Raw genomic sequence first — 27,399 nt, 5'->3', positions numbered from 1 at the left:
TCCCTCATCTCCTCCCTGCCCCTTTCCAAGTCCACTGATAGGGTAGGTCCTCTTCTACTTCAATTTGACCCTAGCTTATCAGGTATCTTCAGGACTGGCTGCAAGGCCCTCCTGTGTGGCCTAGCAAGGCTACTCCTCCCTCAGGAGGAAGGAAGAGGTTAAAGAGCCAGCCATTGAGTTCATGTCAGGAATTGTCCCTGTTCCCCTTACTATGTGAAACCAATTGATTACTGAGCTTCCATGGGCTACATCTGAGCAGGGGTTCTAGGTTATATCCATACATGGTCCTTGGTTGGAGATACAGTTTCATAAAAGACCCCTGTGCCCAGATATATTTGGTCCTTGTGGAGCTCCTGTCCTCTCCAGGTCATACTCTGGAGCTTTCTCAGACAATTAGAAATAGCACTTCCTCAAGCTCCAGCTATACCACTCCTAGGCATATATCCAAAAGATGCTCAAATACACAACAAGAACATTTGCTCAACCATGTTTGTAGTAGCTTTATTCGTAATAACCAGAACCTTGAAACAACCCAGATGTCTATCAATGCAGGAATGGATACAGAAATTGTGGTAGTTTTACACAATAGAATACTACTCAGTAATTAAAAACAAGGAAATCATGAAATTTGCAGGCAAATGGTAGGATCTAGAAAAGATCATCCTGAGTGAGGTACCCCAGAAGCAGAAAGACACATATGGTATATACTCACTTATAAGTAGGTATTAGACCTATAAGATACAATAAACATGCTGAAATCTGTACAACTAAAGAAGATAAACAAGAAAGAGGACCCGGGATAAGATGATAAATCCTCACTTAGGAAGACAAATGGGATGGGCATTGGATGTAGGAGAAAACAAGTAACAGGACAGGAGCATACCACAGAGGGCCCCTAAAAGACTTTAGCTAGCAGTGTATCAAAGCAGATACTGAAAATCATAATCAAGTAAGGTTTTAATTGACTGATTAAACATATTGTTATTATTGAGTAAATGTTACCTATGTTCCTGGTCAATCTGGCTCTGACATTCAAAATAAAGTTGTGGGGACCTATAAAGATGGCTCAGATGTCAGGAGCACATATTACTCCTGTAGGGGACACAGGTGCATCTACCAGTATCCCCTTTACAAGGTTCACAAGACCTAGTGACTCTGGTCTCTGGCAGTATTTGCACTCAAGTTCACAGACCCCCAAGCAGTTACATAAACGCATACAGTTAAAAATAAAATAAATCTTTAAACAATGAAGAAAAACCAAACAAAAATAATTGTAGAAATATGTGCTTCATATAAGTTTTCACTGTATTGATGTTCTGATCCAAAGTTCTGCCTAGAAGAGAGAGTTAGTTTAATGTGGAAAGCTGTCCATTTTTTCCATTAAATATTAGCATCTTTAATAATATATATATTATTTGTCTTACATTTGCTGTCTTTGGCTATAATTCTCTGACTAAATTCTCTCTCAGATGCTGTAGGCTTTCCTAGTTACACCTGGGAAATCAGTTCCAGAGTTTCAGAATCCTTAGAGTGACTTTGGAGCAATGCCTATTTAATTAGCCGCAGCATTTTTTATTATTTCCCTGAAATAGAAACACCACAAGAGGATCCCATCTTTTAGCTGTTTGTAATGATTTCATATTCCAATAAAAAAGAAGAATGATGTTATGTGTTTGGTTATAGAAATGTTGGTTTACATATTTCGGTTCTAGTTGAAGTCAGGTACACATTTAATGCATTTTAAATAAGTTTGCACTCTACTTTCTGATATGTTAATAGAGAAATATGGTGTGTCTGGTATAGTTTTATCACAGTATATTTTATGCAAACTATTTTTATCATCACTTAGTACTGTAAAAAGCAAGTGATTTTATTTACAGTGAGCAAATTACATATTAGAATTTTCTTTCTATTCTGTGAAATAAAGCCCTTTGCTACTTGTGAGTTCCACTGCTGTGATTCTGAGGCTGCAAGCCAAGGTCTCACTAGGTCTCCTTTACATGAGAATCAACCCACTCTAAACCCCTCCCCTTTCTTGGAATCTTTCCTCTGTGTCCCTATCTACTAAAATAAGTGGACTGAAACCTTATAAAAGACTCGAGTTTTCTTCATCTTGACAGAAACCCTGAGGAATAGAAACTACACCTAATCTTGACTTTACATTCTCCATTGTGCTGAGGATTTTCGAAGAACACTTCACATTCAATTCAATGAATACGTACATATTAACTGGTTTAATTGTTTGGTAATTGTGCTATACTCATAAATTGGTTCCTTTTTATCTCTTCAAAAACAATAAAGACATAATTGTGAAATTTTGAACTGTCTTTGAATACAGACATTTGAATACTTGGTCTCTATGTGGTGGTATATTTTGGGTAGGCTTAGGAGGAATGGCCTAACTGGAAGGTATACAGCTCTGAAGGTAAACTTTGTGGTTTCAAAGCCACTCACTATTTCAAGTTCTCTCTCTATATGCTTCCTGTGGTTGCCATGCCTGCCGGCTTTCCGATCTTCCCCAACATAATGGTGTTATATTCTTATCCCTCTAGAACTATAAGCCCAGATAAAATCACCTTTCCATAAAATTCTTTTAGTTACAGTATTTTAGCACAACAATAAAAGACAAACTAATACACATGGGTTGTTGACAACAGTCTTGGTCCATCTAAATCACATTTGTGATGTGTATTACTTTGCTGATTTCCTGGTATTGATGGGTTACAGAATTGAACAAGTTTTTTATATTGATTAATACAGAGATATCCTTGTAAATTGTGTTCAAACTTTCAAAGTTAGGCAGAGCATTTTCAGTGTCTGTCTCTAAACTGCTGATTAAGAATGAGGATTTCCCTCCTCTAACCTTGGGCAGTGGCTATGGAAGATAAGAACATCTTTGGCAGAACCTTTTCTTTAATACAACAGTTGTAGATTTGGGAAAACTATGGGTTTGGATAACTTTCTATTGCTGAAAATGCAGCACAGCAGAAGAAACTCAGATATAATCCACACACCTATGGATACCTGATTTTTGATAAAGAAGCCAAAAATACAGACTAGAGAAAAGATAGAATCTTCAACAAATGGTGATAGTCAAAGTGGATATCAGCATATAGCAGAATCCAAATAGTTCCATATTTATCAACCTGCACAAAATTCAACCCTAAATTTATTAAAGACCTCAACACAAAACCAGATACACTGAAACTTATAGAAGAGAAAGGGGAGAATAGACTTGAACTCTTTGGCAAAGGAGAGAACTTTCTGAACAAAACACCATTAATACAGGCAAAAAGATCAACAACTAATAAATGGGATCTCATAAAACTGAAAACCTCTGTATGGCAAAGGACACCATCATCCATCATTCAGAGAGAGCATGCTACAGAATAGAAAAAATGATTTAGCAACTACTCTTCTGCTAGAGGGCATATATATATATATATATATATATATATTATATTATATTAAAAAGAACACACAGCCCTATTTAAATATAGGATACAGTTCTAAACACAGAATTCTCTAAAGGGGATTTCTCAAATTGATAAGAAACAAACAATTGTTGAACATCATTAGTTATCAGCAAAATGCAAATCAAAACTACTTTGAAATTTCATCTTAAGCTTGTCAGAAAGGCTAAGATCAATAAAACAAGTGACACATATGTTGGCAAAGATGTGGAATAAGGGCAACACTCATCCATTTCTAGTGGGACTGAAAACTTGTACATCCATCATAAAAATCTATGTGTTGATTCCTCAGGAAAAAAGGGATGGAGTTACATCAGGATCCAGCTATATTATTCTTGGGCAAGTACCCTACCACAGTGACACTTGCTCAACATTGTTTCTGTATTCACAATATCCAGAAATGGGAAACCACCTAAATATCATTTAACACAATGGATGAAGAAAATATCTTACTTTTACACATTGGAGTATTACTAAGTCATCAAAAATGAAATTTGCAAGTAAATGGATGGAACGACAAAAATCATCTTTCGTGAGCTAACCCAGACACAGCAAGACAAATACTATATACATTCATTATGAATATATTAGCTGTTAGGTCTAATCTGCAGAATTATAACGGTTACTTTGAGAATATTGAGATCAGATAGAAATCCTTAAGAAATGGAAATAGAATAGTTATGAATATATGAGTAGAGGGTTAGAACAGTAGGATAAAGTTAAGAGAAGGAAGGGTGAAGCGGATGTGGGAAGCAACATGGCAGAAATAAGTAAAATTAAGGGACATTTGAGGGGAAGGATGAAACCTAATACAGTAGAAACTTCTAGAAATATATACATATATGAAAGTGATCTAAAAGAAATCTTGAAAGAATAAGGGGACTGAGTCTCATCTGGACATCTCTTGTTACCAAATAAAGCTTCTTAGACCAAAATTAGATTACATCTAATGAGATTAGATTAGATTAGATTAGATTAGATTAGATAACATTTAATTACATTATTGGCCAAAGGGATCTCATGGGAATCCCCAAACAACCCAGACTGTTCCCACAACTATAGGCTGCTAGCACAAACTGCTCGAAACGCCCCATTGCTGAAGACAACACCTAGAGAACTCATTGAACATAGAGAAGTCAACCTGGAGCCTACACAGAGCCTTAAACCCTATGTTCCAAGGTCTTTGGTACCAGAAACTTTTCTATGCATTACCAAAGGAGAAAGATCAGTTTCTTGCTCAGCCACCATTACAGAAGATTCCTCCTACAGCTTGGAAGCAATTGTAAACAAATACTCAGACTCCCAGCTAGACATTTTGCAGAGTTTAAGTAACCTTGAATCACTCAAGCCTAAACTAGCTCTCTTCAAGAAATTGTCTCCCTCAGAATTCAGGGAACTCCTTGGAAGCATAGACGGAAGGAATGTAAGAGTCATAGGAGATGGAGAATACTAAGAAAAGAAGGCCCTCTAAGCCAACACGATCGATGCTCGTATGAGCTCACAGAGACTGAGACAGTAAGCACAGGATCTGCACAGGCTAACATCAGGTCCTCTGCCTATATACTGTGGCTTCCAGTTTAATGTTTCTATGTAATTCCTGAGTGTATAAATGAGTGGGTCTCTGATTCTCATGCCTTCTCCTGAGCTCTGTTTGTTTGTTTGTTTATTTGTTTGTTTGGTCCAATGCAGATGTGTTAGTTTTTGTCTCTTCTTATGTTACACAAATCTTCTTATGTTACACAAATCCTTCAACTCGCATTGCTAGGAGAGAGAATAGTGACTCCAGAGAGTTGATCTTTGATCTCAACACACCTAGGTAGGTATGTGCTAGTACACATGCAAGCATGCACACGTAAATTTTAATTCTCAGAAAGAAAGCTTACACGAAATGTGGAGAATTCTTAAAAGAGTGAATGTGTGAGTTCCTTGAATTTAAAGGGGACATGAGAAAGTCCAATCATCAGAAAGCATACTGAAAGTCATCATAAGCAAAAACCTCTCCTCTCTTGAAGGACACCACATGTAGGTACAAGATGGGTCATAGGTCAGAATAGTCATTTTAACCAAGTCTACCCCAAGACATATTACAATAAAGACGTCCTTTCAACTCCATTGACAAAGAGACTTCTCTCAGCAGGATGATAATCACGCCTGACTGCAAATTTCCATGTAGCAACCTCATCGGCCTGGAGAATTTGCTTCACCAAAGGACACCAACTAACAATAACAATAGCTTCAACAACTGAAACAATTACCCCCAAATAGTGCTGGGAGAGGTAACACTGTGATGAATTTACAAATGCAATGAGAATTGTTGAGTGGATTATTAATGGAGGTTCTTGAACTGAAATAAGCAATGGTCATGGAAGCAGCTCAGCCCTGAGCTGAGTGCTTCTTTGCATCAGAGGCCCTAGATTTATGCCAACACTGCACATCTGGACCTGGTGCCACATGCCTGTCATCCCAGCACTGTGAAATTAGAAGTGTTAGGCTAATCTGATCTATAAAAACAAGTTTGAGAGTATGATTTGATACAGGAAACATTGTGATAAAAACAAAGACAAAAAATATGAAAGACAAGTGCATTGCTAAGAGCTCCTGGGAAGTCACAGCACTCACTGGTGAGGTGAGCATGGAGACAAATTCAAAATGCTTTAGAATCATATATTTGGTGTGAAGCTATCCACATCTTTAGTACAAAGACTAAAAATTCAAAAAAGCCACATTACTGCAGTCATTATTTCCAAGGGTTGGGTCTGTAATTTCAACTGGCCTCTTTTAGAAATTATATGGTAATACATAACAGTATAGTTTTGCAGGACATACAAAGGCTTTAAAGAAAAAGAATCATTGATTGTAATTTTTTTTTGTAGTTGAGGGTTTTGATTTCTTTTTACAATCAATAGAAACAAAGTAAAAAAAATCATACTTATAATAAGAAATAGCTTTCTCAAAGTTCCTGCTTCTTCACATACAAAATGAAAAGAATAAGTTTTTCCCTATATCCTGTAGGAAAATTATCTCTGCAGGAAGCTTGTGAGTCATTTAGGAAACATGTGCTCCTTTAGAAGTGTGGGTGAGCTAGTTGCCTTGGATAAGGTGTGATGTTCAAAATGCATTTATACTTCAATCATTAAGTCAACTATTCAGGCTTTAGAGAGCAGAAAGCAGAACAGGAATTATTTATCACCAATTATACCATATTTTAATTAAATAAGAAATAATAAAAACTACAAGAATCAATTTATTTTTCATATTGGAGATGTTCAAATTTTAGTATAGGAAAGAATCTTTCTTGTCTATCTCTGAAGTCCTCAGGAAAGGGTCCAAGGCTTATATATTGAGAAACTCTAAGTGAATTCAATAAATTAAAACATTTTTAATAATCTTGTGATTCTGTGCAATATTTGATAGAACTTCAAAATACACTTATATATAAGTTCATTCCAGATAGGACAGTCAAGATTGATCATACCCAACCAGGATATGAAGGATGCTGAAAGGATACAGTTTACTCATGCTAAACAGGCAAATAATATCTCATTTTTCTTTGGACCCTTAAAAATAGGTGATAATACTTTTTCTGACATAAAATATTAGAAAACATTTTTAATAAATTTTAATACACTTTAGTTTAGCACCTTGAGAAATATAGGATTGGCTCTGTAGATTCTTATAGCAGTATTGTTTCTGAATTAGTGTCAATATGTTATTTCCAGAATATACTAAGGAATTGTTTGCATTAAATTCAGTTTTTCTATTCAGTTTTCCTCTCTATAATTGTAATTGAAATGTCTTTTTTCATACTAATGTAATATAGGACCTAATGATCACAAATAAATTACCCTCATATCAAGATAGGATTTCTGTCCACCAAAATAACTGTAGATAATACTTAAGGATCTGATTTTGTGCTTCCTTGTTTGTACATTTTCAGCCTGATTTCCTGTAGGTGCATATTTTTCTGTTGAGTAAAATATGTACATTGGCCTATGCTGAAAAAAAATGCTAGGATTCATTTACTGCTTCCTTGAAATATGCACATGCTTATTTGTTATATTTCTGGCTTTCTAGTTTTGCTTGTATTATATAATATTCACACTAAATTATAAAAATTATTCATGTATTTGTTTTCTTTGCATTTTAATTAAAATAAATATCTTATTTTTGTTACATCTTTATATATATACAATCTTTATATTTTTCTTGAAGCCTTGTGACCTGATTTCTCTCTACTAAGCATAAATCAGACTAAGAAAGGTAAACAATATATTTTTATTTTTTTATATACACAATTTAGATGTAAGCATGCATGTATGCCATTTGCATATACCCATGTATGTATAAGTTTAGGTTTACCTGTGTGTTTGTATGTGTGTAGAAAATGAAAGTAGAAAAAAGACTGTGAGATCAGAAAAAGAAGTCTAAAGGAAGAAAAGAGAGGTCAATAGAAGGGAGTGATGTGTAAGAGTAGCTTTTATTGGCCAGATGTAATTGTTGCAGAGGCTTATGCCTCCATCTGGTAGTGTACGCCTAGTTCTAGAAACTTCTTGCCTCCATAAAATCTATCCTAGGCCTTAGACTTACTGCTGAATATGTCCAGCCTTATTAGGTTTTTTTTTGTGAACTCAAGTTGATTGGTTCAATTCAGCTTTCTGGCTCAAACACCTCTCCAAACTGATTGATTCAAACTGGCTTCTTTCACTGTTGACTGAATTGCTCTACTTGACCTTATACTAATTTTGGCAATATATTCTAATCTTCTGGCTCCTTCTAATTCTCTGAGTCATTCTGTCCTCACCTATGTCTAGCTTGTTCTCTTTTCAACCTGTCTCTGTAAAACACTTGCAGTAAAAATGTTTTCCCTCTGTCTTGTATTCCCTGTACTGCTCTCAACAAGTAGCCTTTCTGTACTCCCCCAGTACCTAGTGCTATCTATCTATCTATCTATCTATCTATCTATCTATCTATCTATCTCTCAAGTTGATAGTACCTTATCCTGTCAAATCCTTCTCTTATTAGTCACTTTTTCTGCCTCTCAATTAGACATCACTTTCAAACATGGCTGCTTCCTTCTACAAACTAAACTTTACAGTCATTGTTTGGAACTAAAGGTATGTAATAAGGATATGTCTGTATTCTAGCCAGAGGGATTAAAAGTGCGTGCTAAAGTCATGTCTGTATTCCAGGTATAGTGGTGATGTTGCTGGATTAAACTTCCTCTACAGTAATAAAAAATATAAACAATAAAATCATAAGAGGAGCCTATTAACAGGGGAGAAAGAGTATAGAGAAGGGCAGTAATTTTATGAATAATGATAGATATTTGGAAATATCACACAATGAAACTATTTGGTTTGCATAATGAACAAAATTATAACAGCTATCAGGGGAAGAAGAAAAGGGAAGTGAAGAGGGAGAAGAAGGGAGGAAGAGAGGAGTTGGAGAAAAAAGCGAATAATAAATATTAAAGACTTCAATTACTTCCAACCCTATCCTCAATATCACTTTGTAAATTAATATGTTGAAATGGAAAAACACCCAAGAAAACATTTTTTTTGTCCCTTCACACCAAAGCTACCAACTTCTGTGTCCCAAATGCTGAATAAGAAAGTGGATAAAACATGAGATGAACTGCATTGTATGGATATATATGGAACTTTGGTGTTCTATCTACATACACTCACAACAATGGGGGGGGTGGATATACATTACTCTACTTCAAGAATAAGAATGTTGCCAAATGTAAGCTTTCTTCTTAGTCTCCATAGGAGCTCAAAATTCATTAACTCAACACACAAATATTAAGTACTTACTTTACAAAAGGCATTAGAGCCATATATAGAGACACAAGTGAAACACTGCAAAACAAACAGGACTCAGATGCACCAATAAGGTAATAGGAAGATAGTAGCCACTAAATCATATGCAAAATATTTATTCCACAAGATAGAGACTTCAATGTTGAAATAAAATTAAGAAAAAAAAACCAGCATTTAATCTTTTATTTGGGGGAAATTCATGGGTATGTGTACATACACTGTCAAACAGGTATTCACAAATAATAGTAAAATGGAAATGAATATCATTAAAAAGAGCATTTTTGTTTTCTTATATTTACAAGGAAGAGATAATTTAATCCTAATTACCTTGACAAATAGATGTTGATAAATATGAGAAAGATAGTTGGACGAAAAAAAGTATTTTCTACAATATATGATAGAATAATCTTTCAGTGGAAGACACCAAATGCTTTCTGCAATAGCTGTACTAGACAAGGAATAAATAAGAGTACTTTCTAAAAAAGATTGTCATATTTCTAATGTAAGTTAAACCAGTTTTGCTCTCACTCATTCTACTGTATATGAACTCATGGTAAAATGTGTTACACTGAAAACGACTTAGGTTGTAGTAGAACTATTTATAGCATGGTTGTTGATGTTTTTCTACATGAAACGTGAAGTAGTAGCAATTAATGCAAAAAAAAAGATACAATCCAAACATGGATAAATATGCCTGGGCATATGAACTGGTGTTGCATATAAATAATACTACTTATTTAATATTTGAGCATAGTTACTAAACAGTTGTTTATCCTATGAAGAACATATGTTGAATGTAAGTGATCATTTAGAAAATATTAAACAAACAATTTTTCCAAAATTTTAGGTGATAGTCATTTGTACAGAATACAAAAATAAGTGAGAAAAAATGATAATTAATTGTATATTCCAACACTTACATTTTCTTAGAAAACCTAGAGATGATTAATCTTGTGAGATGTCAAGTGGTTTGACACAGGTAGCTTCAGCCTACTTTAGAAACATTAGTGTGGAAGAGTGTATGTACCCCCAGACATACTGAAAAAAGGAAGATAGGTATATGGTAAACATGTATGAATCCAATGATTGTTTAAAATTTTCAAGGAAAAGAATTTAGAAGGCTGTATAATGGACATTGCAAAGTGATAGTTTGGATGCTAATGTGATGTAATCATATGGTAAAAATGCACCAACTAAATGAGGCTCACAATTTTCTACTGCTTTTTCAAGATACATATTTTTTTTTTACAATAACAATCAACATTGAATTAACCCCTGATGTGCCAGGTCTTGTTAAGGACACTTGACAGAACACTTAAGATCACATCAATCAACAAAGTTGCCTCTTTACTAAGTCACAATTACACAGAAGTTGATGGAGAGTAACAGGATGAGTAGTTTTTCATTCTTAATCTATACCAATTTTACAATTTCAAGTTACTTTTATTCTCAGTGTTCAAATTAACACACAAATATTATTATTTCTATTAATCAGTTATGTGTCTCATGAACACATTTCCAAATGTTTTCTGAAATCCTCTAAATCCTTAAGTAAGTTTTAAAGATTATTTTTGAATGTAAAATGTCACTATAAAAAATCATCTCAGATCTATTTGACATGTATCCTGGCCATTTACTTTACTTCCATCCATCTTTGTCTTACACATATAAAAATACATCCACAAATTTTGGAAAAATAAATGTAAATTCACGTAAATGAGTGGAAAAACCCGTAACCAATGTCAACTGTCAAGTGAATTAGAAGGATGGAATGAATAATAGCTGAGTATATATAATTCTGCTGATGCTGTGGATTTGCAGATACATGTGTGACATTTGTCCCACAAATAGAGACAAGTGAACTGTTTAAAACACATTACAGATATACTGAATAATCCATGAGAAACTTTTCTCCAAATAGGTTACTTGAATAGTTATGTTCACACACTCACAGGTCCCCCATCCTAGAAGGATCCTCACTATGGAACTAGAGATCTTTGATAAAGTGACTCTTCACAAACCTAAAGAATTACTCCCATAGTCATTTGGCAGAGTTAAAAATATAGATGGCTCTAAATTGATTTGTGTACTCTGAATAAGAAAAAATACTACAGTAATTCCTATTACATGAGCAGGAAATCTTTAAAAACATGATTTGACTGTCTAAACCAACCACGATGAATCAGACATACATTTTTTCTGTAAATTAGTTGAATTTTTTAAATATATATATTTTTTGTTTTCTATATGTCCCAAGTGCAGTTTCTCTCCCTCCCTTCTTACCATTCTTCTCCACCCCACCTCTTCTCTCCCCATATCCACTCCTTCTCCATTTCCCAAAAATCCTGGTCAGGAATGATTAAGCATTTGAGTGACAATACTTTTCAAAGCTTGAAGTTTTCTAATGAAACTGCTGTTTAGGAAAAAGTTCCCTGTACTGTGTCTAGGGAACCAACTGTGAGAATAACCATTCTCAGTTCCAGTTTGTATTTCAGAAAGGAAAATTGAATGAAATGTAACAGCTACTAGGCTAATGCAGGCAACAGAATTGTGGGTCAGCTTCTCAAGACTAGTTAGAACTTTCTTTGTATCACATTAAGTATCCCTGATGATTTATATAGTCAAATAAACAAAGTGATTTAATGATAGCTCTACATATTAATATTCACATAGAATGAGGAAATCATTTATAAATAAGAATAATACAAGACAGACATACTACCACACACAGAACCCAAGAAGATAAGTCCAATAGGCATCTTAAACTTTATGTCATCCTTCTAGTTAGGGGACTGGGGGATATATCTGAAATATACTATGTTGCCTGCTCTTTAATTGCTTTGAGCTGATGGGTCTTCCCTAGCAGACCACAGAGGAGGAAGAACTCAGTCCTCATGTGAATAAATGAGCTGGGGTGTGTGGGTACGCGGGCTTCACAATTCTGAGAAATAGGGTAGAGAGGACGCAGGAAGGATGGTGGGACTGGGAGGTGAAGAGGGGAAGACCTATGACCAAAATGCAAATTTAATCAATTAATTTATAAAAAAGAATATTCAGAAGAAAAAACTGGTTCTGGGAATAAGGTTGTCTTCATAAAGTGCTTGTCTAGCAAGCATGAGGAAATGATTTGATCCCTAGAACCCAGGCCCTGAATCTAATACCAATACCAATGAATGAATGAATGAACAAATAATGTGATACCTTCTAAAAGAACTTACTAAACAGAGTAAACCAAATTTATTTTGTATATTTATCTAAATTTCTAAAACAAGAACATTAATATATGACTTGGGGCAAGAATTTGCAATCCCAACACTGAGAAGATAGAGACAGGAGGATACCTAAGACGCTCTGGCTACGCAGACTGGCCTACAGGGTGAGGTCCAGATTCAATGAGAGAACCTCCAGCAGAAAGACAGACAGCTGATGAAGAACAAGACCTGGACCGTCCTTTTGTCTCCTGTGTACATTCACACACATGCACCTACATACACATGAACCAAACATGCTTCCTGACACACACACACATGCTGATATATGTGTACATATATTATTAAACATAATTCTAAATTATAATACTTCTAGAAAATAAAAACAGCGCTCTTAATATAAAAAATTGTGTGGAAAAATATCCTATATGCATCCCTTTAAAGTAGTATTATATTACCATAATATTAGTATGTTATCAGGATATTACTATATATTTTTTATGTGCATAAATTCATTGCTTGCATGCATATCTGAGCACGCTTGTGTGCCTGGAGCCTACAGAGAACAGAAGGAAGCATCAGCACCTTTAGAATTAGAGTTACAGATGGTTATGACTCTCCATGTGCATCCTGGGAATTAAACCTCTGTTCCCTGAAAATACAGCAAGTCCCCTTAACCACTGAACATGAGTCCATCCCTCAGTATATTAATAACATTCCTCACATGGCTATAAATGGTCAGTCATTTTCAAGTAGTCTAATAATCATGAATTAAAGGAAATACAAGTAAAGTACATGTTATCAACATAAATAACTAGTCAACATTTGAACAAATCTCAGAAGAAATAAATCAAAATCAATAAATAATTTCTACAGTACTTCAGGCACATTTACTATCTCTATAATCTGTTTTTAATGACATATTTTGATTCAAATCTTTGAGTAGTCTCCATGTTTCATCCTCAGTCTAAAGGGAAACAAAAAGTGACTGTCAGTCATAAAACAGCAAAAGGAAATTGTTTATATTTATAATGTAAATATTTATAATGTAAATCAGCAGGAAACTTATGGCTTTACTTTTTTACACATTCCTTTTAAGATAGCATCTCTCTATTCAGTCAATGCTAGCCTTGAACACTCTATTTCAGCTTCATCTTTCTAGTGCTGGCATTAGAGCCAGAAAGCATGAGGCCTGGGAAAACCAATTTCATCTTTCATGGGAAGTATTGCCAGGACTTCCTCTATGGCTGTCTTGCTTCCTCTCTCCTCTGCCTTTTGTCCCTAATCCTCTGTGTGGAAGTAGCTTTCAGGAGCTTTAAATTCATAAAGTGTGGCAGTCAGAGAAGATATGATTCTAGAAGACTCTTCTGATATGTGGACTTCCTGGACCTTTTCTCACTACAGCCCTCTGTTTCTCCTACTTCTTCCTCAGATCCAGCTTTGAATTTCTTCCACTAGCATTGTCCCCCAGGTATTTGGACAGCTAAGAGCAGTAAGAATGCTTTTTATTTATTTTTTATTAATTAATTCAATTAACATCTTGGACTTAAGCACCTTATTCTCTCCTCCTAGTCCCACTCTCTCTCCTGCATCCCTTTACCCCTAATCCTTAGAACAGGGGAGCCCCCCCCCAGATACCCCAGTCCATCCATTCACATGAGGACTGAGTTCATCTTCCTTCCATGTGGCCTAATAGGGCAGTCCCATCAGGGGAAAGTGATCAAAAAGAAGATAACATGGTCCATGTCAGAGATATCCCCCACTTCCCTCACATGAGGCCTAAGATGCCAATTGGCTACTTATAAGTACAGGACATAGGTCTAGACCATGCACAGTCCTTGGTGAGTGCTTCAGACTCCATAGGCCCCTCGAGGTTCTGGTTGATTTCTCTGACAGTCTTCTTGTGCAGCTTTAGTCTCCTCTAGATACATTTATCCTTCCCTACACTTTTCCAGGCTTCCTATGCTTCACCCAATGTTTGACTTTGAGTCTCATCATCTGTTTAGAGCTATTGCTGGGGGGTAGACTCTAAGAGGACAACTCAGGTAGGCTCCTGTCTGCAAGCATATCAGAGTATAGTTAGTAATGATAGGGATTGACTCTCTTCCATGGGGTAGTTCTTAGGGTTGGGCCAGGCATTGGTTGGACATTCCCTTAATCTTTGTTCTATCTGTTCTGTCTTTGTCCCAGCAGGTCTTGTAGATAGGATAAGTTTTTAATTGAGATTTTTGTGGGTGGGTTGGTGATCTTCTCCTTTAACTCAGAGTTGTAAAGTATGTCCTGTTCAGTCTCCATGGCCTTTGGTTTTAGCTGGAGTCCTCCTCATAGCCTCCCAGAGACCTATTGTGATTTTGGTCTGTACCTTGTCTCAGAGATACCCCCACCCATGGTTTCTCTTTTCTCTTCATGTCTTCTGCCCTCCCACTTCTATTCTTCCCAGGTCTGATCTCCCTTATTTCTTTCTGTGCTTCCTCTTCTATCTTGTTTGCACTTCAACCACTACCACTGTCTATTCTGCTTTCCCTTCTGAGTGAGATTTACATGACTTCCCTTGGGTCCTCCTTGTTACTTATGGGGTCTGTGAATACTAATAGGTCTATTCTGTACTATATGATTAAAATCTGCTTGCAAGTGAGTACATACCATGGATCTCATTCTGCATCTATATTTCCTCATTAAGATAATCTAATCTAGTTCCAGAGATTTGCCTGCAAATTTCATGATTTTCTTGTTTTTTTAATTTTTTTCTTCACAATTTATTCATTATATATCCTGATTGAAGGATTGAAGCCCCATCCCTAAACTCCCCCAGCCACACCCTCCCTCCTTCCTTTCCTCATCCCCTTCCCATAGTCCACTAAAAGAGGGAGTTTTCCACTATTCCCATCTACACATAGCTTGTTGAGTCTCATCAGGACTGGTTGGATGCTTTTCCTCCGTGGTCTGGCAAGGCTGCATCATCAGGGGCGAGTGACAGAGAGCAGTCTGTTGAGTTCATGATAGTGGCAGCCCCTGCTCCCATCTAGGTCCTCTCCATGCATGATCCTCCCTTGGTATATCAGCCTCTTCAAGACCCCCTGGGTCCATATCTTTTAAGTTTGTTGTTCTCCTTGTGGGACTCCTGTCCCCTCCATGTTCTTCTAATCCCACCCCTCTCTTCTCCTATAAGATTCTCTGCGCTCTGCCCAAAGTTTGGCCCTTAGTCTTAGTATCTGCTTCCATCCCCTATTGGATGATTCCTTTCAGAGGACCCTCTGTAGTAGACTCCCATCCTGTTCCTCTCTTCCACCACTTCTGGTATCTAGCTTGTTTGCCATTCTGAATGAGATTTATGCATCCTCGCTATGGTCCCCCTTAGTGTTCAGGTCTTTAAGACTGTAGATGGCTGTGCTATATTATATGGCTAATATCCGCTTACTAGCGAGTGTATATCATGACTGTATTTCTGTTTCTGGGTTAACCCCACTGTATGCCTGGGAGTGGTATAGCAAGATCTTAAGGTATGGTTATTCCTGTTTTTCTGAGAAAGCGCCAGACTGATTTCCAAAGTGGCTGTACAAGTTTGCACTCTTAACAGCAATGGAGGAGGCTTCCCCTTTCTCTACATCCTCACCAGCATGTCTTGTCATTTGAGTTCTTTTATTTTAACCATGCTTACAGGTGTGAGATGGAAGCTGAGTCATTTTGACTTGTATTTTCCTGATGACTAAGGATGTTGAGCATTTGTTTAAGTGCTTTTCCACCATTCAAGATTCCTCTGTTGAGAATTTCCTCTGTATCCTATTTTTCAATTGGATTATTTGGTTTGTTTGTATTTAATTTTATTTTATTTTTTCATTGTCATTTAAAATTTATTCATTTTGTATCCCAGCTGTAGCCCCCTCACTCATCCTCTACAGGTCCCTCCCTCCATCCCTCTTGCCCCAATATGCCCTCCCTTAGTCTACCTATAGGGGAGGTCCTCCTCCCCTACAATCTGACCCTAGCGTATAAGGTCTCATTAGGACTGTCTGGATCCTCTTTCTTTGTGGCCTAGTAAGGCCACCTCACCAGAGGGAAGGTCATCAAAGAACAGGCAACTGAGTTTATGCCAATGACTGCCCCTGCTTCCCTTACTTGGGTATCCACATTGAGACTGAGAGGCTCATGGGCTATTACCTCTGAGCAGGGAATTGAGGTCCTCTCTGTGCACAGTCCTTGGTTGGTTCATCAGTCTCTTCAAGAGTGCCTGGTCCCAGAATTTTTTGCTTTGTTGGTCTCCTTGTTGAGCCCCTACCCACTCTAAGTCCTTCTGTTCACCCCCTTTTTCCATAAGACTCCATGAACTCTGTCCAAAGTTTCGCTGTGAGTCTCTACATACACTTTAATCCCTGGCTGGGCAGAGTCTTTCAGAGGACATCTGAGGTCAGCTACATTTCTGTTCCCTTTTCTCTGTGGCTTCTTATATTTATCCTGTTTGCCCTTCTGAATGAGATTTAAGCATCCTTTCTAGGGTCCTACTTGTTTAGCTTCTTTAGGTCTGTAGATTTTATTATGATTAAATTATATTTATGGGTAATATTCACTTACAAGTGAGTATTTGCCATGTGTGCCTTTATGCTTGTGGGTTACTTCGCTCAGTATGCTCTTTTCTAGTTCCCGCCATTTGCCTGCAAATTTCATGATTTCTTTGTTTTTGAATGCTGTCTAGTATTCCATTGTGTAAGTGTACCACAATTTCTGTATACATTCTTACCTTGGAGGGCATCTTGATTGTTTCCAGATTCTGGCTATTAGGAATAAAGCTGCTATGAACATAGTTGAGCAAATGTCCTTGTTGAATGGTTGAGAATCTTTCAGATATATGCCTAGGAGTGGCATAGTTGGATCTTGAGGTAGCACTATTCCTAATTTTCTGAGAAAGCACTGGATTTATTTCCAAAGTGGTTTTACAAGTTTACATTCCTACCAGCAATGGAATAGGGTTGCCCTTTCTCCTCGTCCTCTTGAGCATGTGTTGTCACTTGAGTTTTTGAATATTACATTCCATAAAAATTTGCGTCTTGCTGTGACTCACATTAGTTTCCTAGTAACAATTTACAGAGTTCATTTTATTCATATAAAACAATTATTATCCCAAGGGGAATGTTTAAAAACCAATTTGGCTTGTCAAAATAAGAACATTAAGTCACCTCCAAGAAAGACTTTGAAAAAGAATATATTAAAAACCACAAATTATATTTTATTATGCTAATATTTAGTAAAGTCATAATTTTATACCGAAATTATAGTAAAGGTATAAATTTAGGGATAAGAGTGCCATAAAGCCATCAGTACTCTTGGTAATGGAGCCAAATCCTTATTCTTGGATCGGCAAATGGAAGCACTGAGAGGAAACCATACGGAAGCTAAATTTAGAATCTGAGGAAGCTTGCAAGTCTTACTCTGAAGCACAAAGGACATAAATTTAAAAATCTAAGGACAGGTTACATAAGGTGGTCACAATGGCCACTTCATAACGGAGAGCACTGGATATTTCCTGACACTCCGAGAGACAATGTACTTTAATGTAGATTATATCGATTTAGCCTAACACAACTGTTTCCTCTTACCTTGCAATAACTTGGAGCAAATCAATGCAATCTGCATTTCAACACGTTGTTTTACTGACTTCTTAATAGACATGGTTTAAAAATTTTGATTACAGGACAATATGCTCACACCTATGAATAAATGGATTGCACATAGGTAGGAAGCCAGAAAGCAAAATAAATCACTTTATTTTTAAATTCACACAAGCAATTAATGCTCGTATATTATAGAGACATCATCAGTAAAGACATGACCTTGCTTACTTTGTGACAGTATCTCAGTGGCCTCCTTGAGAGTGTCCATAGCTTATTGTGAATACTGTATTACAATAAGTTATAAGATGCAAGAGTTATTGCCAGTAAGAACACAACAAATTCAACACATCTGTTCTACCATCATTCTCTTCTTTAATGACTTCAGTGTGCATGAATGCCAAATAAAATTATGTAAAATATAGAGAAAAGAACTTTTGAAAGCTGAGATTTTGTGAAAGTTTTGGGCCACATTTTTTCTGCAATCAATCGTCCTACTGTATTATAAATAGTTATAGTTGCTTTAAATGACCAGCAGTGTTGATGTTTCTGCTGACATTGTTGTCAGATCTTGTTATTTTAGATCTAAACAATCGTAGGGCATTGACAGTAATACAAGGAAATCAGGAAAAATACTTGCTACAGTCAGTGTAAAGGCATTCATGCATATGGGTTAATACAAAATGAATTGTTATTTTTAATGCTCTAATTCAGTGGTTCTCAGCCTTCTTAAAGCTGCAACATTTAATACAGTTCCTTGTGTTGTGGTGACTCCCAACCTTAAGTTTCTTTTGTTGCCATTTTCTAACTGTAACTTTGCTACTGTTATGAATCATAATATAAGTATCTGTACTTTCCAATGGCCTTTGACAACCCCAGTGAAAGAGTTGGTCAACCCCTAAAGGGGTCATGACCCACAGGTTGAAAACCACTGCTCTACTCAAATGTAAAAACTATAATATCATATAAAGGCTGGAGAGATTGGTCAGTCAGAAAGGTGCTTGAGAACCTTAGTTTGATCCTCAGATCCCACATGAAGACTTACACACTGTGCACAGGAGTGTGAAACTGTGATCCATACTTGGGCTTTGTTGGCCAGACTGGGAACACTAATCTGTAAATCTGAGTTTTAGTGACAGACGTTGTCTCAAAGAATATGAAAAGTGATCAAAGATGAAACCTAATACTGACCTCTGGCCTCTACAAGCACATACACACGAACACATATCCATGCATATACCACTATTGCACACACAGACACACAGACACAATTACTAAATATGGCATGAAGATTTTGTAAAGTAATGTCAATGGGTGATTATGACACATATGCATGTACACCGCAGAAAAAGAAAATATACGTTCTACCGATGTTACTAAGCTTACTAAGATATTAGTAAGCTGCTAAAATATACTGGATTCAGAAATCGTGAAGGCATGAAAGTTAACTGTATTTCTTCAATTCCCTCATCTACACTAATGTTCCCAGTTCTTATTCAGCTCAGGCTTTAGAACAGTCTTTTAAACTCTATACATCTGTTTCAGAAAGAGCTTACATTTTTCTCTACCTCATTGTATGCATTCGGTCATATATATCTGTGGAAGTTTGAATGGAAAAATCCCCTCCTAGTCTAGGGTATTTGAGTCCTTGGGCACCAGCTGGTGGGATTGTTTGGTGATGTTTAAGTGATGCAGCCTTGATTAAGGAAGTAAAAACACTGGTGATGATAAGCTTTGACAGCAAGTAGCTTTACCTAGTTCTAGTTTGCTCTCTTAGTCTCATGTTTGAAGTTTAAGATGCAAGCTCTTGGTTTCCTCCTCTAGCCACGATGCTTACTGCATGTTGGCATTCCTCCACTCTGCCACCCTTGACTCTCAGCCCTCTGAAATCATAAACCTCTTTTCCTTAATTTGCTTATGATCAGGGTATTTAGCAGAGCAACAGAAGAGAAACTAATACAACATCCTACAATGACTTCTTTTCTGGGAGTCAAATCACATAACTCAGATGCACAGAAAAATCATAACACTCTAAGTCAATGGGCCTCTTTCACATTTGGAGCTGTAGATATCTGAGATTAGACAGAATATAATAAATAATAGTTCAAAAGTTTCTAGTCCCCCATTTTCTATACACAAGGTACAGATATTAGTAGTAACATCTGAAATCCTTTATTATGAACCTCAGAAATCGAGATTTAATAAAACAATTGTATTTGATATACATGAAAAAAGAGTAGCTATCTACTTCATAGTCATTTATAAGATTATTTATTATTAAAAATAAATTTTAAACTTTAGATATATTTGTTATTAAATATTTCTATTAATAAGATATATATCCAAACATTTAATGTATCATATCATTAGTTATTCTCTGAGGTACATTGTTCAAGTTTACAGACTGAGATAAAACCATCAGTCAAGAAAGTCCACAAGTCTACTACATTGCATCTCTTAGGTAGGGTTTCTATTGCTAAGATCAAACAAATGACCAAAAGCAACTTGAGGGAGAAAAGAGTGTTTCTTTCTTCTTTTACTTCCACTTCACAGTCCATTATCAAAAGATATCAGAGCAGGAGCTCCAGGAAGGGACCTAGAGTCAGGAAATGATGCAGAAGCCTTGAAGGATCACTGCCTCTTCAATTGTTTTGTGACTTTCATTCACAGATCTTTTTTTAACCTTCATTTTTTTCTCTCTTCGCTTAATAACTTTTCTTCTGCTCTAATGGACTCCTTTCTTTTTCCATGGCCAAGATATACTCACGTAATACAATATTGCAACTAACTGTAATAGAATGCAGTTAATTATTTCTTCCTGGGTTGGCGTGAAAGCAAAACACGGTTTTTTATATCTAGGCTTACTTCTTCCAGGCAGAACTTTGTTCTCATGCTCATCACAATCTTCGTTTTCCACTGGATTTCTGACTGTGACCCTTCAAAGTATATCATTCTATTTCTGCTCTTCACTTTATTTTTTGGAATGTTTCTTTTCCCTTTTCCTTTTATAGGAAGTAGACATATTTTTCCTCATTTAATATATCCTGATTACAGCTTCCCCACTCTCTACTCCCAGTTCTTCCGCTACCTTCCTGCTCTGTCTGTGAGCTCACCCCACTCTTCAAACAGTTACAACCTAGACAGAAAGCCATTGAGTAAAACTCTTAGAAATTATGGTAAGAAAGCTGAAGTGTAGCTCTTCACAATTGACAACTTATTCCAGACATGAGGTTGATGAAGGACTCAGTTTTCCTTAAGAAGCTGGCCCCTGAGAGTTTGACCATATTTCAGTGAGTACGTGGATAACACAAATTGGACTCATTTTTAAATTTTCTTTTTCTTTTTTTTTTTTGTGGGGGGTGTTTTGAGTGTGACAAGAGTTGGAGCATAGACGTGGAAGGCGTTCATGATGTGAAATTCTCAAATAACCAATGAGAATCTTATATTGGGAAAAAATAGAACAAACAGGCTTCTAAGGGATAATAATGTAATAAATATAATACAATAAGATAAAACAAAAAACAACACATCAGAAAAAGAGCTGGCAAGAAGCACAAGAAACAGTAATCATATTCAGGAAACCATAACAATACTAAACTGGAAACCATAGTACAAATGCAAAGGTCCGGGTGCAGATCCCTGCCTCCCCAGTGGATGCAACCTTGATTTCTGTGAGTTCATGTGCAATTTGATCATGTCGATTTAAAGGGCATTGTTTTCATGGTGCCCTATATCCCCTCTAACCCTTATACTCTTCCTGCTTCTCTGAGCACTGAGGGGAGGGATTGGATGGAGACATTCCATTTAGAGCTAAGTGTTTCAAGGTCTCTCACTCTATGCAAAATGGCTGATTGTGGGTCTGAATATTTGTTCCCAGTAGCTAAAGGAGTAAACTTCTCTAATGATGGCTGAGGAAGGAACTGTAGGAAGCAAAATAAAATAGACCCTGAAACATAGGGGTGAAGACGCTGTGTAGGCACCAGCTTAACCTCATCATGTTCAATGAGTTACATAGATGTTATCTCCAGCCAACAGGGCCTTGTTGTCAGTTTGTAGAGAACAATTTACAGTCATGGCACTCTACAGTCTGAGTTGTTTGGGGTGATTACAATGGAACTTTTCACCAACTGCTCAACTAAATGTAACACAATCTTCATATGGGAAGCTTCATTTGGTGACAATAGTTAGCCAGTTAGGGTTTTTGTTTCCTTCGTTATTTTGTGATTTCCTTTTATGTATATATTACTTATATGTGTGTATTTTAGAAAACTTCTTCTGTATCGTTTGCAAACTACCCCCAAATGGCTCTTAACTTTAGCTGTCTTTCTTAAGGGTGATGAGAAAAAAATAAAATACAAAAAAAAAAAAAAAAAAAAAAAAAAAAAAAAAAAAAAAAAAAAAAAAAAAAAAAAAAAAAAAGAAAAAAAGAAATTGTCTGCCCACTACTAAACCCATACAAACTTCACCAAAAGTTTTCAAAAGTCTGAGAAACAGGATACAAAGTCTAGACCACATATAATTTAATAATATATTACCATAAGTTAATAATATTACTTCATTGATATTAGTAGGGAAACTACTAGGCTTTGAGGCTTCTGCTGCCTGGTCTGTTAGTCTTGACATCACCCACAGGCAAAGTTAAAGTACTGGCTTTAAATTTGCTAAAGATGATCCTGGTCCTGAAATAGGCAGGGCAACAATTCCAGGAATATCAAACTATATCTTCCAAGTATTTTCATCTAAATTCAGAAACAGCGGGCTTTTGAATGAGAGTGATGATGTCTTTGAATACACTGTCTTATCTAACATTTTTCCAAGGACACAAACCTCTCCATGCAGACTCATATAAAACAACAACTGTGATTTCATATATTTCAAGCTGATTTGTGTGTGGAGAAAAGAAAGAAAGAAACCAAATTACCAAAAATTTTATATCTGCATTTAGTCTACTGTCAAGACCTTTATTTAAATATTTTATTACTTTTATTTAGTGTGTGTGTGTGTGTGTGTGGGTGTGTTCTGTCTGTGTGTGTACCTGTGTGTCTGTGTGTGTGTGTGTATGTGTAGGAAGGTGTGCATTACTGACAGTGTATTTGTGGTGTTCAGAGGACAGCCTGTAAGAACTTTTTCTCTCCTTCAAAGGTGTAAATTTGAGAGATGAAACTCAGGACATCAGGCTTCACAGCAAGTTCCATTTCATCAGCTCACATTTTGTTTATTACAAAATATTATATTTACATATAACTCAAATAATAATGAAATATTTATGTATCAAAAATAGATTATCAAAACCATCATGGAAAATTTATGATTATTGACTATACAAAAATAAACCATAATACTATATTAAAAAGCTATGAAACAAAAAACAAATGCATTAATGAGTTACATGTGATGTTTCCATCTCAAATTAAACTACCAATTAAATGAATCTGCAACTATACTATTAATTAAAAGTATAAAGATCTATATGAGAAATAAAAAATATAACCAATTTGTAAGTAACATTTGAAAAAGAAAAAAGCATGATTTAACCCACTGTAGTAAATACTGCTACACAGTAAGGAGCCTCATAGAACAAAGCAATGAATCAGGGAGAAAAGGGAAATGAGCCATTTCTTATGACAATGTGGCATCATCATCCAGAAGGTATCAAAATCTGTGTGCACAGTAGACAGAATACATGGTAGATGGTCATGTTGTCACCTGCCTTTAATCCCAGAACTCAAAAGACAGAAGCAAGCAAACATTTATTGTTTCAAGTCTAAAATAGTCTACATAGGAAGTTCCAAACCAGCCATTAAAGGCTACATAATGAGACTTCCATAAGAACAAAAATGATGATGATGAAGATGATGACAGTGATGATGATGGTAGTGGTAGTGGTGTAAATATAAGATTCTATCATCCCATGATTTGGAGGAGAAAGAAATCTATATCTTTATTCTGAACTAAATAAAAACATGGCTTCAAATGGAGGGGAACATTTCAGAATACCTGAACACCTAAGATTGGGGAGGTACTTCTTAAAGATCAGCTTAGGTCAAGTAGAAAGTATATTGTGACTTCATCTATCTTGAAATTAAAAATGAAAAAAAAAAGTCTTTAGCACATCCCTACTAACAAAGTAGTAATTGGCTGGAAGAGGATCAAATCATGTATAAATACATAAAAGAGCATCTGAGCTGCAAAATGATGGTTCAGTGTTTAAAAGTGCTTGTTCCTGTTAAAAGGACTGAGGTTCAATTTCTAGCACATCCACAGTAGATAACAACTGACTGTAATCCCCGTACCAGGCGATCTGACCACTTCTTATGACCCTGTGTGCACCAGATATGCACATGATACACAAAGATACATGTAGGCGAAATATCCACATGCATAAAATAGAATAAACAAACCTAAAAAGCTGATTTTAGAGAAAAACGGTCCAGTAAATTAAGTAGCAGAGAAAGCATAATACTAAAAAGGTATAAACATAAGTGTCAGTACAAGAAATGTGTCTTAGGGAACATTGTTTAGTTGTGTAGTGTAGCAATATAAATTTTGTTGCTTTGAGGAGGTTGACTTTTTTTTCTAAGGCTGTGTTCTCCTATGCATATTCAAGAAAGTAAAATATAATGGATTCCACTACACTACAGAATACCATGTATCTGTGAGAAACAAATCAAGGTACCTAAAAAGAATTACTCTGAGTAAATATACATAAAGACAATGTTTCAGTAAAAACAAAATGAGAAACAGAAGTGTAATTTGGAAAATCTGTAACCATGTGACAACTCTGCAAAAAGCCTGGAGGTGCAGACCTAAGAGTTGTAACATAGTAAGAGGATTTTTGTTAGACCAAGGTGACTCCAAAGTTGTTCAAAGAGATTGCTTACTTCCATGACTTGAGTTGGGAGACACTGCTTAGAGAATTTTAGTTAGATAAAGAATGGGGATATTATGACTGTGGGCATCGGAAGTAGCAAAGGTAGTTAGTCCTTTTCATAGCATCAAATCACACACCCATTCATTAAGTGTAAATGGTTATAGATAGAGAACAAGAGGGTATAATCAAAGCTTAGAAACTGTGAGGGGTGGAGAGATAACTCAACCATTAAGAGCAGATGTCTGAGTTCAGTCTCCACCACCCATGTCAAGTGGCTCATAACCTCCTGTAATCCCTGCTCCAATGGATGTGCTGCCCTCTTCCATCCCCTGTGGACACCTGCATTCCCGCTCCATATTCTCAATAAAGCATGTAAGTACAAATAAATAAAATTAATAAAAATAAATCTGAAAAAAACTGCTAACAAGCTTGGAATCATACATAGAATCTGCATACAAACACTAATGTAAAACATCACAGTACTTGTAAATACATCTAAGCCAATGTTTACACACTAAGAGAAAGAATGCACATGGATCCAATGTGCACATATAGAAGATTACTGAGGCCAAGGTTCCAGGGAAGAGGGAATTAGAAATTCTCTTTCCCTCTAATGAGAGACAATTCATTTTGACCTGTGAGGACATGGTTCCAGAATCCAGATAGTGTGATACTCCAGTGTTTTGTGTCTCTTAGAATTTTCAGGGAAAACGTGTAAACCTCATGCCATGAAGGATGGCATGATATTTCCGTGGGTACCCTGTTCCAGGATATCAGCGTACAGCAAGAAGAGTGAACATGTAGAGAATAGCTATGTTGAATGTGAAGTAGACACATAAATATCCCAATCACAGTAGAACCATTGATTGGGCACATATCCTATTCTAAATGCTTTCCTAATTATGCTACAGAACTGATCTTAAAAATAATGAAAGTGCTTGTGGTCATGTGAGGAGTCACATTAACGATGTTAGACTAGACCGCGGATAATTATCTCTTCCTACTGTAAGATCATTGCTCCTGTGACTCAATTATAACAGACACAGTAAGCTTTGTCTCACAGGCTGCTCCATAAGTCCTGACATATTTTCATCTGGATCTTTATATATTTTATGTTGATGAACTGTCACAAGAAACGGTTCTATTCACAGCAAGTCTGAAGATGTACCTAAGAAAAGGGCTGGTAATTAAAATACAGAAACTTTATCTCTTACAATTTGTATCCAAATATCCCTTTATCTTTTACAATTTGTATCCAGATATTTTTAATTATATTTATATATTACTTTTTTTTTTTTACAATTTATTCACTTTGTATCACTGCTGCAGCCCCCTTCCCTTTTCTTTTCCCAGGCTTACCCACCCTCCCTCCTCTCCCATTATGCTGGTACCCTAGTCCCCTGATAGGGGAGGACCTCATCCCCTTCTATCTAACCCTACCCTATCAGGCTGAATCATCTTCCTCTGTGGCCTGGCAAAGCTGCACCCACCGGGGGAGGTGATCAAAGGGCGAGCCACTGAGTTAATGTTAGTGACAACCCCATGTACTGCTTACTAGGTAACCCACTTAGAAACTGAGCAGCCAATGGGCCCCCTATGAACAGGAGGTCTAAGTCCTGTCCAAGCATGGTTCTTAGATGGGGTATTGGTCTCTGCAGGCTCCCCTGTGCCCAGGTATTTTGACTATGTTTTTCTCCTTGTGGAGTTCCTGTCCCCTCCAAGTCTTTCTATCTCCCTCTTCTTCCATAAGGATCATGGCACTGTGCCCAAATTCTGGCTATGAGTCTCAGTATCTCCTTCAATACCCTGGTGGATAGTCTTTCAGAAGTCCTCTGTGGAAGGCTCCTGTCCTGCTCCATGTCTTCTACTTCCGATGTCTCTCTTGTCTGCCCTTCTGAATGAGGAATAAGCATCTTCCCTAGGGTCCTCCTTGCTGTTTCTTTAGGACTATGGATATTTGTATGTTTAACTAATATTTATATCTAATAGTCACTTAAAAGTGAGAATATATCACAAGAGTCTTTCTGCTTCTGGGTTACCACACTCAGGATAATCTTTTCTAGTTCCCACCATTTGGCTGCAAATTTCATGATTTCCTTGTTTTTAATTGTTGAGTAGTATTCCATTGTAATAATGTACCACACTTTCTGTATCCATTCCTCCATTGAAGGTCATCTGGGTTGTTTTCAGATTCTGGCTACTATGAATAAAAATGCTACAAACATTGCTGAGCAAATGTTGTTATTGAACGGCAGGGCATCTTTTGGATATCCCTGATTTCTTTTCCTTTGTTACCATGTCTTTGGGAAACTAGACTACCAGTGTAACAGAAAGTTTCAATGAAGAGTGAAATTTTTATATTTCATTCTCCTATAAGTGGGTCTTGAGCATAAATAATTTAAGAAAAAATTAAAGTAGTGA

Source organism: Psammomys obesus, unplaced genomic scaffold, assembly GCF_907164565.1.
Source record: "Psammomys obesus unplaced genomic scaffold, mPsaObe1.curated_primary_1811, whole genome shotgun sequence".
Classification (NCBI taxonomy): domain Eukaryota; kingdom Metazoa; phylum Chordata; class Mammalia; order Rodentia; family Muridae; genus Psammomys; species Psammomys obesus.
This window is presented reverse-complemented; position numbering follows the sequence as displayed.